Source organism: Ruditapes philippinarum, unplaced genomic scaffold (assembly GCF_026571515.1).
Source record: "Ruditapes philippinarum isolate M1 unplaced genomic scaffold, ASM2657151v2 ctg364_1_1_1_1, whole genome shotgun sequence".
Classification (NCBI taxonomy): Eukaryota; Metazoa; Mollusca; class Bivalvia; order Venerida; family Veneridae; genus Ruditapes; species Ruditapes philippinarum.
In genome coordinates, this window is record NW_026864557.1 from 1 (window position 1) to 18028 (window position 18028).

Genomic DNA, 18028 nt, shown 5'->3' on the forward strand with positions numbered 1-18028 from the left:
TGCTTTTGATACAACTGTAAATCTTAAATCCACCCTTTCAAAAAAGATGATAAAGCAGTATTATATGTATATTTTAAAACAGAACATTTTTTTCTTGCATTTAGGTGGATTCCTAAACTTTCACCACAGCAGTGTTTGTCAGTGTTTCTGATCTGGGAGAAAAACAAACATGAATCTTCAGTTTGGTTTCCATATATCCAAGTTTTGCCGTCCTACTTCACCACACCAGCATATTTTTCACAGACAGAACTGACCTATTTACCTAAAGCTGTCAAATACAAAGCTTTAATAGAGTGTAAAAAGCTGGAGAAAAGTTTCCATGAAGTGGAAGAGTTTAGTGAAAAACACTGGAATAAATTTCATACAATACTGACATTTGACATGTACAGATGGGCTTGGTACGTGATTAATACAAGAAGTGTGTTTTATCAGAGTGAACAAAGTGAATATTTAAGCACTGATGAACCTGAATACTTTGGCATTGGCACCGTTTCTTGATTTATTAAATCATTCTCCATCAGCAAATGTAAGATTTTTATTATTCATAACTACTTGCTAGTAATAACAGTGAAATTTCAAGGTTTATAATTAACATTATCTTGTACCATTTAAAATTTAATAATTATAACTAGTGATATACCTTTTTATTATTGTTAAGTTTTGCTTTTAAGCTGGACTATTGAATTATAGACAGCATTCCTGTCACATTTTGGTTAAGGTTTTGCATGCAATTTGGTATCTCATGAACTATGGAAAGGAATGGTTTGAAATTCTTACATTTATTTGAGAGCATAAAAGGAAGTAACTTTCTAAGGTCCATAATTTTGGACATAATTATGGCCCTTTTTGAACATAGAAAATTCTACATTATCCAGGATCTTGTTTTACTATCAAGCACTGTTAGTCATGCATGCTGTCCTACTGACATTGCTTTCTGTAGAGGGGCGGGTAATAATGTACACATTTGTACTGGTCATTTTAATAAATAAATTCCATACAAAATTTAATTTAAGGCAATCTCAAAGATTGATTTTTTTGAAATACTTTTACACACTTGAAGTTGATTCATTGTGGAAAATGTTTTTTGCTTTCTTTTTGCCTATGAGCCCTCTGGGGAAATATTCAAAGTTTAAAGGTCAGTATGAAAATTTACTTTTAAATAATGTCCCCTTCAGTTTCAGGGCTTTTTTCCTTCTATAGCAGGGGCTGTTATAAGGCTGTTTCCCCAAAGAAAAATTCGTCAAAATCATGCAATTAAATTTCCCCAAAAATTAAATTTACATTCCCCTTTTTTCAAATATAACGTGTAATTTTCCCCAAAATAAAGGGCAGGGATGCTTCCGCAACCTGTAAAAAAGCCCTGTAGTTTGTTTACCTCTCCAATGAATGTACATGTACTGTATGGTACTGTAGAGCAAAATTCACTCTTCATCTATTACCCATGCCAGCGAATCACCAAATATACTGCACTAGCAAGCATAAAACTCAGTTGGTACCCTTGACATATAATGAGTAAGAATAGTACAAATTTGGTCTGTTTACCCCAGCCACTTGCATGTATAAATGTATGGGCAAGCATAATACAGTATTAGTCTGTTTACACTTGAATAATACAGTTTTGGTCTGTTTACGTTTGAATAATACAGTTGTGGTCTGTTTACACTTGAATAATACACTTGTGGTCTGTGTACACTTGAATAATACATTTTTGGTTTGTTTATACTTGAATAATACAGTTTTGGTCTGTTTACGCTTGAATAATACAGTTTTGGTCTGTTTATGCTTGAATAATACAGTTTTGATCTGTTTATGCTTGAATAATACAGTTTTGGTCTGTTTATGCTTGAATAAAATATTTGTGGTCTGTTTATGCTTGAATAATACAGTTTTGGTCTGTTTACGCTTGAATAATACAGTTTTGGTTTGTTTATGCTTGAATAATACAGTTTTGGTCTGTTTACGCTTGAATAATACAGTTTTGGTCTGTTTACGCTTCAATAATACAGTTTTGATCTGTTTACGCTTGAATAATACAGTTTTGGTCTGTTTATGCTTGAATAATACAGTTTTGGTCTGTTTATGCTTGAATAATACAGTTTTGATCTGTTTATGCTTGAATAATACAGTTGTGGTCTGTTTATGCTTGAAAAAATACAGTTTTGGTCTGTTTACGCTTGAATAATACAGTTTTGGTCTGTTTATGCTTGAATAATACAGTTTTGATCTGTTTATGCTTGAATAATACAGTTTTGGTCTGTTTATGCTTGAATAAAATATTTGTGGTCTGTTTATGCTTGAATAATACAGTTGTGGTCTGTTTATGCTTGAAAAATATAGTTTTGGTCTGTTTATGCTTGAATAATACAGTTTTGGTCTGTTTATGCTTGAATAATACTGTTTTGGTCTGTTTACACTTGAATCATACAGTTGTGGTCTGTTTATGCTTGAATAATACAGTTGTGGTCTGTTTATGCTTGAATAATACATTTGTGGTCTGTTTATGCTTGAATAATACAGTTGTGGTCTGTTTATTCTTGAATAATACAGTTGTGGTCTGTTTATGCTTGAAAAATACAGTTGTGGTCTGTTTACATGGGAATAATACAGTTTTGGTTAGTTTACCTGGCCTGTGTTGTATTGGTGAGCACAAAACACTTAGTCTGCTTATCCTTGGCACCAGACTAGTGACCAGAGTGAACTGTATGGATAATATAATAAAAGAAGGTACATGTATACCCTGATGTTGAAAAGGAGGACTGTCTGTCTTTGAAGCAAATTAATATGACAAATTGAATGTTTTTAGTTTTCTTTCAACTATTTATGTATTTGAAGTGAGGTTTTGCAATATAAGTACAACAGAAGTTTTTCTGTTACCTTCTGGAGGCATGCTGCTTTAACTGTAATTGACCTTGAATTATTTCTGTGAAATACATTGACATCTGTCCTTCTGTCTTGTTTCATTACATTTAGCAATCAGTTTGATCATAATGATACCACTAGATTAATTAAATGATTTTCTTTTACAGATAAAAGCAGGTTTTAATACTGGCACTAACTGTTACGAGATTTCTACAAGTGACACATACAAAGCCTATGATCAAGTGTTTATATGTTATGGTTGTCATAGTAACGAGAAACTTTTCTTAGAGTATGGGTTTTGTGTACCTGGGAATTGTAATGATACAGTAGAAGTCTTATATGGTAAGTATAGTATAACTCAACCTTCTAGGTGAACAGTTCTATCATTTTATACATTTCATAATTATACATCTATAAGGATCTCATTGTTTTGTTTTTATCAACTTTATAATTGCTAAAATAAATGGGCAACAGAGAGGAAGATAAAGAAACAACAACAACAAAACAAATATACAGATCTAGGTATATCACTGATGTGATAAAAAACAAATTGTTTCATTGTCTTGTTAGAATAATTAAAAAATTGGAAAGGATTTTCGACATGTTGTTCTGATGAAGGTTTAAACCTACTGTATTAGTCCATTTCCTGACCATGTCTACATGGTTTTCAGACAAAATGATTATATCTTAACACTATTTATTATGAGGAAGCTATCCAGCTAGCTTGGAACATTGATGGCTTCTCCTCGAATTCCTTGTCATGCCTGATCTCATGCATGGAGGGGCACCTGGGGTCTTCCTCAACCAGTAAAGCTGAAAAATTGCCATATGACCCCTTCTGCATTGGTGTGATATAAAACCCAGCCAAGAAAGTGTTCATTGCAGTTGCTTTTGAGTAATCTCATTTTTGTTTCATTTTTCAGATGACATAATAAAAGCATGTAATCATTTTTCAATCCAGCATCTGTCCAAGAAAATAGCTTTGTTGCAAGAACATGGTTTATTAAAGTAAGTCACTATGAAAAATCAAAGCACTGAAGGCTTCAGTGTTGTGTGAAACAACAGAGTTGTCAGTCAATCTCAAGATTATGTATTTGGTAGAATAAGGGGGTTTACATAAAGAATAAAAAAAGTTGTTTGTAAATTTGCAAGTGAAATACTAAAATAATTAATTCAAATAACTTCCACTGATTTCTTCTAGCTTTCTTTGTTTTATACATGTATCTTCTTGTAATTAGGTGATTTATTGAATGCAGGGTAAAACTTAAAAACTTTAAAGGCTGGTTATGTCATGACAATATGTTATATTATTTTTGGTCAGCAGTGAAATTTTAAAATTCACTTTGCCATACAAAATTATATATCTTTTGTAAAAAAGCATTTGCATAATATTTCATAATCATTTAAAAGTCTAATGTTACATGATTCATACTCAATCATAAAAGACCTCACAGAACTAAGAGCATAGTGCAGCACAGTTGTGTCTGTCATTTTGTTTACTTATGACAAACTTAACAAGCAGGTAAAATCTACATTTTCAGATCTTTGATGTGCACTAATGAAGGTCTATCTTGGAATCTTCTCTCTGTTTTAAAAGTATTAGTGATGGACTGGGACCAGCTGTAAGTTTATTATATATTTCTATATTGCTATTTTCTCACAGAGCAAAGTAATGATGAGGAAACTTTTCATTCTTTTTACAGTGTATGTTTTTTTAAGACACACTATAAGAGAATGATATTAAAAAGAAAAACCCCACACATAACTTGCAGCTGTTTTTTCTATACATTTGACAGATATACATGTACGAGGGGTTATCCAAAAATTCGTGGACTATCTTTGTTGCGTAAAATTTTGTTTGGGATTTTAATTTGAAATTCTTACACTGCTTAGAAGAATTAATAACAAATAAACACAGAAAAATTCATGTGAGTAACTTCTTACATTACAACAATATTTAATTTTACATAAACACATGTCGGCGACAGCGGCGCACTCAAAAAAGTTATTGACGTCAACGTCATAATATTAACGTACAACTTGTTCTTCAACGTTACGTTACGCAGTCAATGACTGTTACTGCTTCTCAAAGTAATGTCCATCACTAATTTTTATGCCACTTTAACACTAATGATCGTGAAATATTCTTTTCTCTGTTCGTCTGCTGATTTTTAGCTCACCTGTCACAAAGTGACAGGGTGAGCTTTTGTGATCGCTTTTCGTCCGTCGTCCGTCCGTCGTCCGTCCGTCGTCCGTCCGTAAACTTTTACTTTAAATGACATCTCCCCATAAACCACTAAGCCAATTTCATCCAAACTTCACAGGAATGTTCCTTTGGTGGTCACCTTTAAAAGTTGTTCAAAGAATTTAATTCCATGCCGAACTCTGGTTGCCATGGCAACCGAAAGAAAAAACTTTAAATATCTTCTTTTAAAAAACCATAAGAGCTAGAGCTTAGATTTTTGGCATGAAACATGTTCTAGTGAGTGTCTACCAAGATTGTTCAAATAAAAGCCCTGGGGTCAAAATTGGCCCGCCCTGGGGGGTCATTGATTTTCCCTATATGCATATAGTAAAAAGTTAAAAAATCTTCTTTTAAAGAATCCAAAGAGCTAGAGCTAAGATATTTAGCATGAAACATGTTCTAATGGGTGTCTACCAAGTTTGTTCAAATAAAAGCCCTGGGGTCAAAATTGGCCCCGCCCCAGGGGGTCATTGATTTTCCCCATATGCATATAGTAAAAAGTTAAAAAATCTTCTTTTAAAGAACTCAAAGAGCTATGGCTAAGATATTGAACATGAAACATGTTCTAATGGGTGTCTACCAAGTTTGTTCAAATAAAAGCCCTTGGGTCAAAATTGGCCCCGCCCCAGGGGGTCATTGATTTTCCCTATATGCATATAGTAAAAACTTAAAAAATCTTCTTTTAAAGAACCCAAAGAGTTAGAGCTAAGATATTTAGCATGAAACATGTTCCAATAAGTGTCTACCAAGTTTGTTCAAATAAAAGCCCTGGGGTCCAAATTGGCACCGCCCCGGGGGTCATTGATTTTCCTTATATGTGTATAGCAAAAACTTAAAATCTTCTTTGAAAAAACCCGAATAGCTAGAGTTTAGATATTAAGCATGAAACATCTTCTAGTAAGTGTCTACAAAGTTTGTGCAAATAAAAGCACTTGGGTTAAATTGGCCCTGCAAAGTTGGGGGGGGGGGGGGGGGGGGCTATATACAGGTGAGCGACCTCATGGCCCTCTTGTTATGAAATGTTTCTGTAGGTGTCATTATACCCTCGCACAACAAAGTTGTAAGGGGGGTATACTGGAATCAGCTTGTCCGTCCGTCTGTCCGGCCGTCCGTCCGGCTGTCCGTCGGTTTTTTCTTGTCCGCCCAATAACTTAAGATTCCTTTGACCCTTAGTCTTCATATTTGGCATGGAGGTTAGTCATGATTAGTAGATGACCCCTATTGATTTTTAGGTCACTAGGTCAAAGGTCAAGGTCACAGGGGCCTTGACTTCAAAAAAGCTTGTCGGCCCAATAACTTAAGATTCCTTTCACCTACAGTCGTCATATTTGGCATGGAGGTTAGTCATGATGAGTAGATGACCCCTATTGATTTTGAGGTCACTAGGTCAAAGGTCACAGGGGCCTTGAATTCAAAAAGCTTGTCCGCCCAATAACTTAAGATTCCTTTGACCTACAGTCGTCATATTTGGCATGGAGGTTAGTCATGATTAGTAGATGACCCCTATTGATTTTGAGGTCACCAGGTCAAAGGTCAAGGTCACAGGGGCCTTGACTTCAAAAAGCTTGTCCGCCCAATAACTTAAGATTCCTTTGACCCGTAGTCTTCATATTTGGCATGGAGGTTAGTCATGATTAATAGATGACCCCTATTGATTTTGAGGTCACCAGGTCAAAGGTCAAGGTCACAGGGGCCTTGACTTCAAAAAGCTTGTCCGCCCAATAACTTAAGATTCCTTTGACACCACAGTCTTCATATTTGGAATGGAGGTTACTCATGATTAGTAGATGACCCTATTGATTTTGAGGTCACCAGGTCAAAGGTCAAGGTCACAGAGACTTTGACTTCAAAAAGTTTGTCTGCCCAATAACTTTAGATTCCTTTGACCCACAGTCTTCATATTTGGCATGGATGTTGATCATGATTAGAAGATGACCCCTTTTGATTTTGAGGTCACTGGGTCAAAGGTCAAGGTCATAGGGACTTTGACTTCAAAAAGTTTGTCCACCCATTAACTTAAGATTCCTTTGACCCACAGTTTTCATATTTGGCATGGATGTTGATCATGACAATAAGGTGACCCCTATTGATTTTGAGGTCACTGGGTCAAAGGTCAAGGTCACAGGGACCTTGACAAAAAAAAGCTTTTCTTCTCAATTGTTTAAGAATATCCTGTCCGCAATGTATTGAATTTGACATTTTCACATTTGAAGCATGTAGAATACAAAACTTAGCAATGCACTGGCTTAGTAACCTCAGATTTGGCAGGGAGGTTGTCCTTGAGCTCTAAATGGCCACTGTTGATTCTGACAAAGTGGTATGCGGGGGTATTCACGCCATGATAGTGGCAGTTCTAGTTTCAAAATTGCAATAAAAATTTATGATTGTTTATGATCATGCGATTTTCTAGTTATCGTCATTTTCCCGTTGTAAACAATAAAGGCGTCTGGCTTTTCTAGCGATATCAACAAAAATAAAGGTAAATGACGTCCATAATTTTAAAGAATTACTTAAATGACATCATAGAAGAAACATGCGATGTTCAGCGGGTTTTCTACGTTATTTTTTAGTTTTTTAGCAGGAAGTATACGATGACTTACAACGCTTTTCAACTGTGCGCCGGGTGCTGTGTATGTGCTTATTTAAAAGCAATATAAAATCATTATTTATTGGCACAATTAACTGTTCCTTTCAAAATGTGTTGATAATATTCTATAATGTATGCTAATAAATTTTCATTACAATACACATTGACGTTCAAGAAATATTTAAAAAGTTCACAAATTTTTGGATAACCCCTCGTACATGCATTTTGACAGATTAGTTGACACCAATGTTGTTGTTACATTGTATTTCCATTCTCCCATTTTTAAGCCTCAACAAGAAGTCATTGAAACATGTAGGGATATAATGACATAATGTATACTTAATCTGCACTTAGTGTCCACTTGAACTATTTTGATTTTGCTTATTTCTGAGATGTGGCTTTTTCTACTATGTTGCAAACAAGTATTGATTTGTTAGGATTAATATTAGCATTTATTTTGTGAATTAATATTAGCATTTATTTTGTTTAGCTTTAAAGTTAAAAATTTCATCCTAAATTTATGACATTGTTTCATTACTTATGATGTCTTTATGTGCCATTTAAAAACGCCTTTCTTTCCAAGTAACTGTAAGGTACAAAGATGACCAAATGTTAAAATTTCACAATGATCTTGACTAATTAAAGATCCTGTATATTGTGATCACAGTGGTTAACCACACTAAGTGAAATTATATTTATGTACATAATTATGCAAATAAAACAATTTTCAAACATCAAAGAATATGTAAAATATGTACTGCAAATATTTGTGCATATTATATGTAATCATTAAAATATATGCATTCATTTCTAATTGTAAACTTTATAGAAAATAAATTTCTAATTACCTCCCTTTATTTACATGAAATGTTAAATTTGGTAATATCTTTATCATTAATGCTTTTTGGAACCTACAATATTGATAAATCTTAATTTGAGCAGCATATTTATGCTTAAAAACCATAAAAAATTGTGTGACAGGATCTTTAATACTCTTGTAAATTAATGTTGTTGTTTTTTATTACAGTCAGATATGGAATCAAGTGTATACAAACGATGTAGCTTTTCCTAATATTATTCCTGCAGCGAAAAAATTAGCACATTGGATACTGCAGCAGTATATGGCAGAAAATACACAGCATATGAAACATGTAGAAAAGGTATAAAGTTGAATTTATCATGTTTTGATACATTAACTTTCTTTTGTCAGACGACATATTTGAGTTCAATTGCAATAAAGCTAAACACATTGTTTTATTTGTTATCCCCCGCCAAAAAGGCGGCGGGGGATATAGTAATAGTCTCCTTCTGTCCTTCCGTCCGTCCGACCGACCTTCCGTCCGTCCTTCCGTCCGACATTTTTGTCCGGAGCATATCTCAAAAAGTATTTGAGTTATCAACTTGAAACTTCATAGGTGGATAGACCTCATTGAGGAGGAGTGCAGTGCACAAGAACGATAACTCTACCCTGTCCAGAGCATAACTCAAAAAGCCTATGAGATATCAACATGAAACTTCATAGGTGCATAGATCTCACTCAGGAGTTGTGCAGTGCACAAGAATGATAACTCTACCCTTTATAATTTTTAAGTTATTGCCCTTTGTTATTTTTCATACTTAATTTTTCACCTGAGTGGAGCATAACTCAAAAAGTGTTTGAGATATCAACATGAAATGTCATATGTGGATAGATTTTATTAAGGAGGAATGCTGTGTGCAAGAATGATAATTTTTGAGTTATTGTCCTTTCTTCTTTTTCATACTATTTTGTCAGGAGCTTATCTCAAAAAGTATTTGAGGTATCAACTTGAAACTTCATAGGTGGATGGATCTCATTGAGGAGGAGTGCAGTGCACAAGAATGATAACTCTACCCTGCATAATTTTTGAGTTATTGCCCTTTCTTATTTTTCAAAATTAATTTTTGTCCAGAGCATAACTCAAAAGGCATTTGAGATATCAACATGAAACTTCATAGGTGCATAGATCTCACTAAGGAGGTGTGCAGTGCACAAGAATGATAACTCTACCATTCATAATTTTTGAGAAATGGCCCTTTGTTATTTTTCATACTTAATTTTTCACCAGAGTGGAGCATAACTCAAAAGTGTTTGAGATATCAACATGAAATATCATAGGTGGATAGATCTTATTTAGGAGGAACGTTGTGCACAAGAATGATAACTCTTCCTTATACAAATTTTGAGTTATTGCCCTTTGTTCTTTTTCATACTATTTTGTCTGGCGCTTGTCTAAAAAAGTAATTGAGGTATCAACTTGAAACTTCATAGCTGGATAGATCTCATTGAGGAGGAGTGCAGTGTACAAGAATGATACCTCTACCCTGCATAATTGTTTAGTTATTGCCCTTTTTTTTCAAAATTAATTTTTGTCCAGAGCATAACTTAAAAATGTTTGAGATAGATTCAAGATTCAAATAACTTTATTTGTGTTCAAAGGCCTCAGGCCCAAAATACATAGCATACATACAACAATATAGTAATATGGTTGCGTCACCTTAACAATGTTTATTAATGCGTAAAAAGACTAGTTGTTTATGTTATCCATTAAAATATATACATAAAACATAAGCTTCCTTAATGTGATTATATCACGTGTACCTATTAATACATAAAAATCATGTAGTTCTTTTCCGCCAAAATACCAATTGAATAAATACTTATCACGGATTTGTTTGTATTTTTTACATATAAAAAAAGCATGGAATTCACAATCTATACTATCAGTACAAGTTGTACACAAACGTTCTTCCCTTGGGATATTATTATGTCTGCCTATTTCTATACCTAATTTATGGTTGGAGCAACGAAAATATATTACAAAACGCCTTTTTATGTTTAAATGGTATTTCTATTAATAAGTATCGTTCAACATTTAAAAGTGATTTAAATTTATTATAGTGAAAACATCTACTAGAATTCGTTATATTTTCATACCATTGTTGAGTACAACAATCAATAAGTCTTTGTTTGAAAAGTTTAAGGAACATATTCGTATCACCAATTTCTTGAGATATCCAGACAAAACCAAAACCATATCTAAACAGTACATGTTTAACTTTGGTAACCCAACATATTCGACCTACATCGTCTAGTGACTTCAACATAAAATAACACTGTTTAGGATATCTAGATGAAGGCATGGTGAGAAGTTTACAAAAAATATCGTATGCAGTTTGTCATGTACGAAATACTTAAGGGCAATCTACCACATTCCCCTAAAACCATAGCTGTATTTGTAGTTTTTTTAACAGATAAATGTTTTCGACAAAAATCATTATGCACATATTCAATAGTTTGGCTATATTCAAAACCCCATATTTGTGATCCATAGCATAAAATTGGTTTAATCATATGATCAAAAATTTTAAACAATTCATTACTTGGAAAATGTCCGAAAGGTTTCTGATAATATTTTAACGATAATATTGCCTTTTGGGCTTGAGATGCCATTTTTTCCTTAGCGTGAGTCCATGATAATTGAGGAGTGAAAATGAGTCCCATATATTTATACATAGATGTTAATATTTAAGCTTTTACCTCGGAAATACCATTTCTCATAATTACGTAAAGGACCACCATTACGGAAAACAATTACTTCTGTTTTTATCAAGATTAATTTCCATTCAGTATTATAAACAAAAAGTGTCAATAACATTTAATTGTTGTTGTAATTTAGATACAGTCTCTGCACAGTTCGCTACATCATCGGCAAACATAAGACATAATATATCCGGTATATCATTAGTAATAAATATTCCTGTGCCACAGTTTTGTCTAAGTAAGATAGACAACTCATTGATAAAAAGAATAAAAATAGTCGAACTAGATTTATCTCCCTGTCTTGTTCCTATGTTACATGGGAAAAAATCAGTTAAACCATTTTGTGTTTTCACACAAGACTTTAAATCGGAATACATACATTTTAAAACCCGTAAAAAATTACCATGAATGCCTATTTTCTGTAGTGAATCAAATAATTTTGAATGGTCAATTTTATCAAAAGCTTTTCGGAAATCGACATATAAACAATAAAAACGACCACCTTTTTTAGACAAGTATTTTTGTATCATGGCTTGTAAACAGAAAATATTATCAATAGCTGAGTAATTACACCTGAAACCTGCCTGACATTCGTCTATTTTATTATTTTTTTCAGCCCAATTATATAACCTTTTATTAACAACGCCAGAAAATATTTTATACATTGTATTTGTGATAGAAATGCCCCGATAATTGTTTGGTAAGGAAGGCGATCCAGACTTGTAAACTGGACATATAATACTTTGACCCCAAGTATTTGGAAAATTTCCTGTTGTTAGAATTGTGTTAAATAGCAGTAACAAATGTTCAACATGAAATGTCATAGTTTGATAGATCTTATTCAGGAGGAATGCTGTGCACAAGAATGATAACTCTTCCCTATATAATTTTTGGGTTATGGCCCTTTGTTCTTTTTCATACTATTTTGTCCGGAGTTTATCTCAAAAAGTATTTGAGGTATCAACTTGAAACTTCATAGGTGAAAAAATTTTACTGAGGAGGGGTGCAGCACACAAGAATGATAACCAACCCTGCATTATTTTTCAGTTATTGCCCTTTGTTATTTTCAGTCATCTGTATTCACATAGGTTTCAAATCTGTTATCACTATAGCCATCAGTTTTCATTACCAAAAGACCTCTTAAAATAGAATTATTCTGCTCTACTACATATACATTCTTCCAATGAGCAAACACATTCGGCGGGGGATGGCCATGTTGACATGGCTCTTGTTTGTTTCGGTTTAACGGTGCCACTTACACATTACTGGCTGTACTGCAATGAAGCATTGTATTACATTAGTGGACATAGGAACATTTATTATCCTAGAGTTTGGTGGGGATAAAATTAATATTTTTATGCTCCCCGAAAAATTTCGGGGGAGCATATAGTCGTCGGGCTGTCCGTCCGTCCGTACGTATGTGTACGTACATACGAATTCGTGTCCGGCCCATAACTTTATTATTTGAAGTCGGATTTTAAAACTATATCACAGAAATGATCACCATATTGAGACGACGTGTCCCGCGCAACATTTGGGTCGCTACCTTGAAGGTCAAGGTCACAGCATGACCTTGCAGCAAAATCGTGTCCGGTCCATAACTTCATTATTTGAAGTCCGATTTTAAAAATATTTCACAGAAATAATCACCATATTGAGACGATGTGTCGCGCGCAACATTTGGGTTGCTACCTTGAAGGTCAAGGTCACAGCATGACCTTGCAGCAAAATCATGTCCGGTCCATAACTTCATTATTTGAAGTCAGATTTTAAAACTATTTCAAAGATATAATCCCCATATTGAGACGATGTGTCGCGAGCAACATTTGGATCGTTACCTTGAAGGTCAAGGTCGCAGTATGCCCTTGCACCAAAATCGTGTCCGGTCAATGACTTCATTATTTGAAGTCGGATTTTAAAACTATTTCACAGAAATGATCACCATATTCAGACGATGTGTCGCACGCAACATTTGAGTTGCTACCTTGAAGGTCAAGGTCACAGCATGACCTTGCAGCAAAATCGTGTCTGGTCCATAACTTCATTATTTGAAGTCAGATTTGAAAAATATTTCACAGAAATGATCCCCATATTGAGACGATGTGTCGCTCGCAACATTTGGGTCGCTACCTTGAAGGTCAAGGTCACAGCATGACCTTGCAGCAAAATCAGCCAAGTACGTACGAATTCGTGTCCGGCCCATTACTTTGTTATTTTTAGTCGGATTTTAAAACTTTTTCACAGAAATGATCACCATATTGATACGACGTGTGGCGCGCAACATTTTGGTCACTACCTTGAAGGTCAAGGTCACAGCATGACCTTGCAGCAAAATCGTGTCTGGTCCATAACTTTGTTATTTGAAGTTGGATTTTAAAACTATATCACAGAAATGATCACCATATTGAGACACAGGGTCCGGAACATTTGGGTCTCCACCTTGAAGGTCAAGGTCACAGCATGACATTGCAGCAAAAATTGGTCCGGCCCAACATTGTTACTGGAAGTCAGATTTAACAACTATTTCACAGAGATGATCACCATATTGAATCAACATGCCGCATGCAACATTTGGGTCCCTACCTTGAAGGTCAAGGTCATGTCATGACCTTGCAGCAAAATCATGTCCGGCGCATTACTTCGTTATTTGAAGTCGGATTTTACAACTATTTCACAAAAATGATCACAATATTGAGACAATGTGTTGTGCACAATATTTGTGTTGTTTTTACACTTTGAACTTTGTCTGTGGCATAACTCTGACACAACAAGAGGTATACCTTCCTGTGTCCAAAACCTAATCGGGGAGCATCACCCGGTTCAACCGGCTCTTGTTTTTAAAGATGCTAATCTTTTTTACTGATTTTTCTCCATCTTCTTGGTGTTTCTCGTAAATTAAGGCCCTTGAACTGTAATGTGGTCAAGTGTGTCAGTTAAATTTCCAAAGAAAACTTTTCATTTTCCCCCAGCATCATTCTGTAATGCTACTTTCTTGTAAAGGCATGAAAATGTCAACATTACAGTTTTTCACTTTCTTACTTGTCAGTACTGTTTTCATTTACAGTTTTGCTAAAATTTAATCATTTTTCAAAGTTATATTATATACTCATATTTTGCAACCAAATTATTATTATTATTATTTATTATGTTAAATGTTTTTAATATTGAAAATATTAAGAGGATAATTTTTCGTTTGAATGAAATATGGAATATATTTTCACGATACAGGATAAAATGCCACATTTTTCACAGGCTGGGAAGGCGAGTGAAAATATGTGGCATTTTATCACGTTGAGTGAAAATATATGAAAAATGAAAAAAATAACCTTTTTTATTTAATTTAATTATCGAAGAAAAATGGTTACAACCCCATTGCTTGCTACGCAACTGCAATTGTACAGCACGCTTTAATATATTATTGGGTCTTGTTTTACATTATGACGTCATGTAAAGAACTCTTTAAACATCTGTACAGCGTTAATAACTGAATTAAAGATATTGGTGTTCGGATTTATTTTCTTAGTTAGACGATTTTCTATCATTCTAGATAGTTAACAAAGCAAAATTCAACCGAAAGTTGTTTAGTATTTATCAGATTAACAAAATGACAAAAGAAGTCCCTTGAAATAAATATGAGTTTTGACTCCGCCCTCTTTCATATTTATATTTCATATTTATTTTTAAAAAATATGAAATATATTTGACTGATATAGCACCATATTTCATTGGTAAAATTAAATAATATGTAATATTCTGTACAAAAGGGTAACTTAGCTCATGAGGGAGACAATCAAATTTGTGATTCAGGGGTAGCTGGTTAATCCTGGTCCGACCCCTTGAAGAGGCAAAATGTCTCCATTACAATATATCATAGACGTTGAGTCCAATTGTAATTTGTCAATAATTACTGATTCAGATAAGTTTTTAGACAAGTAACCGGGCACTTGGGAAATTAGTAAATAATGGTTAGTTCTTCGGGAAAGCTGTTTAGGTGGACCTTCTACCAAAATGTGACCACAAATGTGTTGATATTGGCATAGAACCAGACAACCAAAGTAAAACAAAAGGACTTTAGTCAAAATATTAGTTTCACTCCTCACTTATTAGCTCACCTGTCACAAAGTGTCAGGGTGAGCTTTTGTGGTCGCTTTTCGTCTGGCGTCCGGCCGTCCGTTGTCCGTCCGATCCGTAAACTTTTACTTTAAATGACATCTCCTCATAAACAACTAAGCCAATTTCATCCAAACTTAACAGGAATGTTCCTTTGGTGGTCACCTTTAAAAATTGTTCAAAGAATTTGAATCCATGCAGAACTCTGGTTGCCATGGCAACCGAAAGAAAAAACTTAAAATATCTTCTTTTAAAAAACCCTAAAAGCTAGAGCTTAGATATTTGGCATGAATCATCTTCTAGTGAGTGTCTACCAAGTTTGTTCAAATAAAAGCCCTGGGGTCAAAATTGGCCCCGCCCCAGGGGGTCATTGATTTTCCCTATATGCATATAGTAAAAACTTAAAAATTCTTCTTTTAAAGAACCCAAAGAGCTAGAGCTAAGATATCTAGCATGAAACATCTTCTAATGAGTGTCTACCAAGTTTGTTCAAATAAAAGCCCTTGGATCAAAATTGGCCCCGCCCCAGGGGGTCATTGATTTTCCCTATATGCATATAGTAAAAACTTTAAATATCTTCTTTTAAAGAACCCAAAGAGCTAGAGCTAAGATATTTAGCATGAAACATGTTCTAATGGGTGTCTACCAAGTTTGTTCAAATAAAAGCCCTGGGGTCAAAATTGGCCCCGCCCCGGGGGTCATTGATTTTCCTAATATGTGAATAGCAAAAAATTAAAAAAACTTCTTTGAAAAAACCCAAATAGCTAGAGTTTAGATATTAAGCATGAAACATCTTCTAGTGAGTGTCTACACAGTTTGTTCAAATAAAAGCCCTTGGGTCAAAATTGGCCCCGCCCCGGGGGTCAATGATTTTCCTTATACAATATGTGTATAGCAAAAACTTAAAAATCTTCTTTGAAAAAAACAAAAACCAAATAGCTGGAGTTTAGATATTAAGCATGAAACATCTTCTAGTAAGTGTCTACAAACTTTGTTCAAATAAAAGCCCTGGAGTCAAAACTGGCCCCGCCCCGGGGGTGTCATTGTTTTTAACTATATGTGTATCGTAAAAACTAAAAATCTTCTTTGAAAAAACCCAATGTCAGCTAGAGCTAAAATGTTTAACATGAAACATCTTCTTATGGGTGTCTACAAAGTTTGTTCAAATAAAAGCCCTTGGGTTAAAATTGGCCCTGCAAGGGGGGAGTGGGGGAGGCCTATATACAGGTGAGCGACCTCAGGGCCATCATGGCCCTCTTGTTATTTTTGTTGTTTCTTTTGTCACTGATATACCAACACTTCTATTATTTTCGTTTGAAATTGATCAACATTTAAAAAAAAGTTGAATAAAACTAATTTTCAGATAGTGATGCATAAATGACAATGAAGTAACAATAACTTGTATGACTTGTTTATTAATGTCTATTAATGACACTTATGCCATTAGAATTGAATCATGTAAGTATGAGTTGATATGAAACTTTTTATCCTTTGCAGATAATATCAAATGATGACAACCCAGAGCATGTTACAATTGCAAGACAACTTATTTATATCGAGAGAGATATTTTAATGACATCATTACAATGATATCTACAGAAATATGGATTGAACTCTCTAAGTTATATTTAATGTTTATAAGCACATTAAAATCATATTTTTGTATTATATAGTATATTTTGAATAAGAAATAAAATATAATAAAGCATTGTACACGGTTTTTAATCACCTTTATCAATATGTTTGGTTCATCAATATGTTTGGTTCGAGGTTAATGTTCAGAACTTATTTCTGATGGAATGTTTACTGAATCATATTCCTAAATAGCTTCCCTAATTTCTGAGTAAATTCCCAGTTTTAAATGCAAATCACTGAAGGTATTTCGGTTTTAGTTTCATACAACCAGTGTTATAGGACAAAGAAGAATAAAGAAGAATTGTGTATTTTCAAATCCACATATGGAAAACAACTGTCTGGTTTAGGGTAATAAGCCCTTGACCTGACATAAAATATAATATCTCAATATAATGCAATACAATACATTGAATGACAATGCAATGTAATGAAAAACTAAACAATTACATACATTGACAATACAATACATTGCAATGCAATTTAAAGCAATGCAATGCATTGCAATGCAAAACTTTACAATGACATACATTGATTTTAAATAACATTATTCACTCTCAACATAATGTTTTATAAGTATATTGTCGAAATGGAATGATATCAGTTACATTTAAATAAAAAAAAATACTACTCGGGCCTCGACACTAACTTTTTCAGCAGGTGGTATGCCGGACCACTGGATCCAAAATTCAGGTGGTCCTTTCTGAACACAGGTGGTCCATTTTTTTTACTCATTTGTTTTTATGGAAACTTCAGATTTAGAAGAACTACACATAAAATTGGTGACAGAGACATATTTATTATTAGATTTATAACAACTGAAGAAAACATGTATTTTTTCTATTTCAATCTTAGATCAGATAGTAAGTCATTGTAATCCTATAGTATTTATTATCTCACTGAAAAATACATGACAGTACTCATACTTCGGTTAAGTGACTTCCCCCGCAACTCAAGTTAGTGAATAGTGAAACCATTTGTGAATGACTTATTTCCTTACTGTTATTCAAATACTCATTGCTGTTTCCTGAAT

The 18028-nt window shown here is 33.9% G+C and overlaps 1 pseudogene; it reads left to right on the forward strand.

Annotated features, from left to right (window-relative positions):
* The first annotated feature begins 104 nt into the window (after nt 1-104).
* Nucleotides 105-17060, forward strand: LOC132726055 (SET domain-containing protein 4-like; annotated as a pseudogene).
* The last annotated feature ends 968 nt before the right edge of the window (nt 17061-18028 follow it).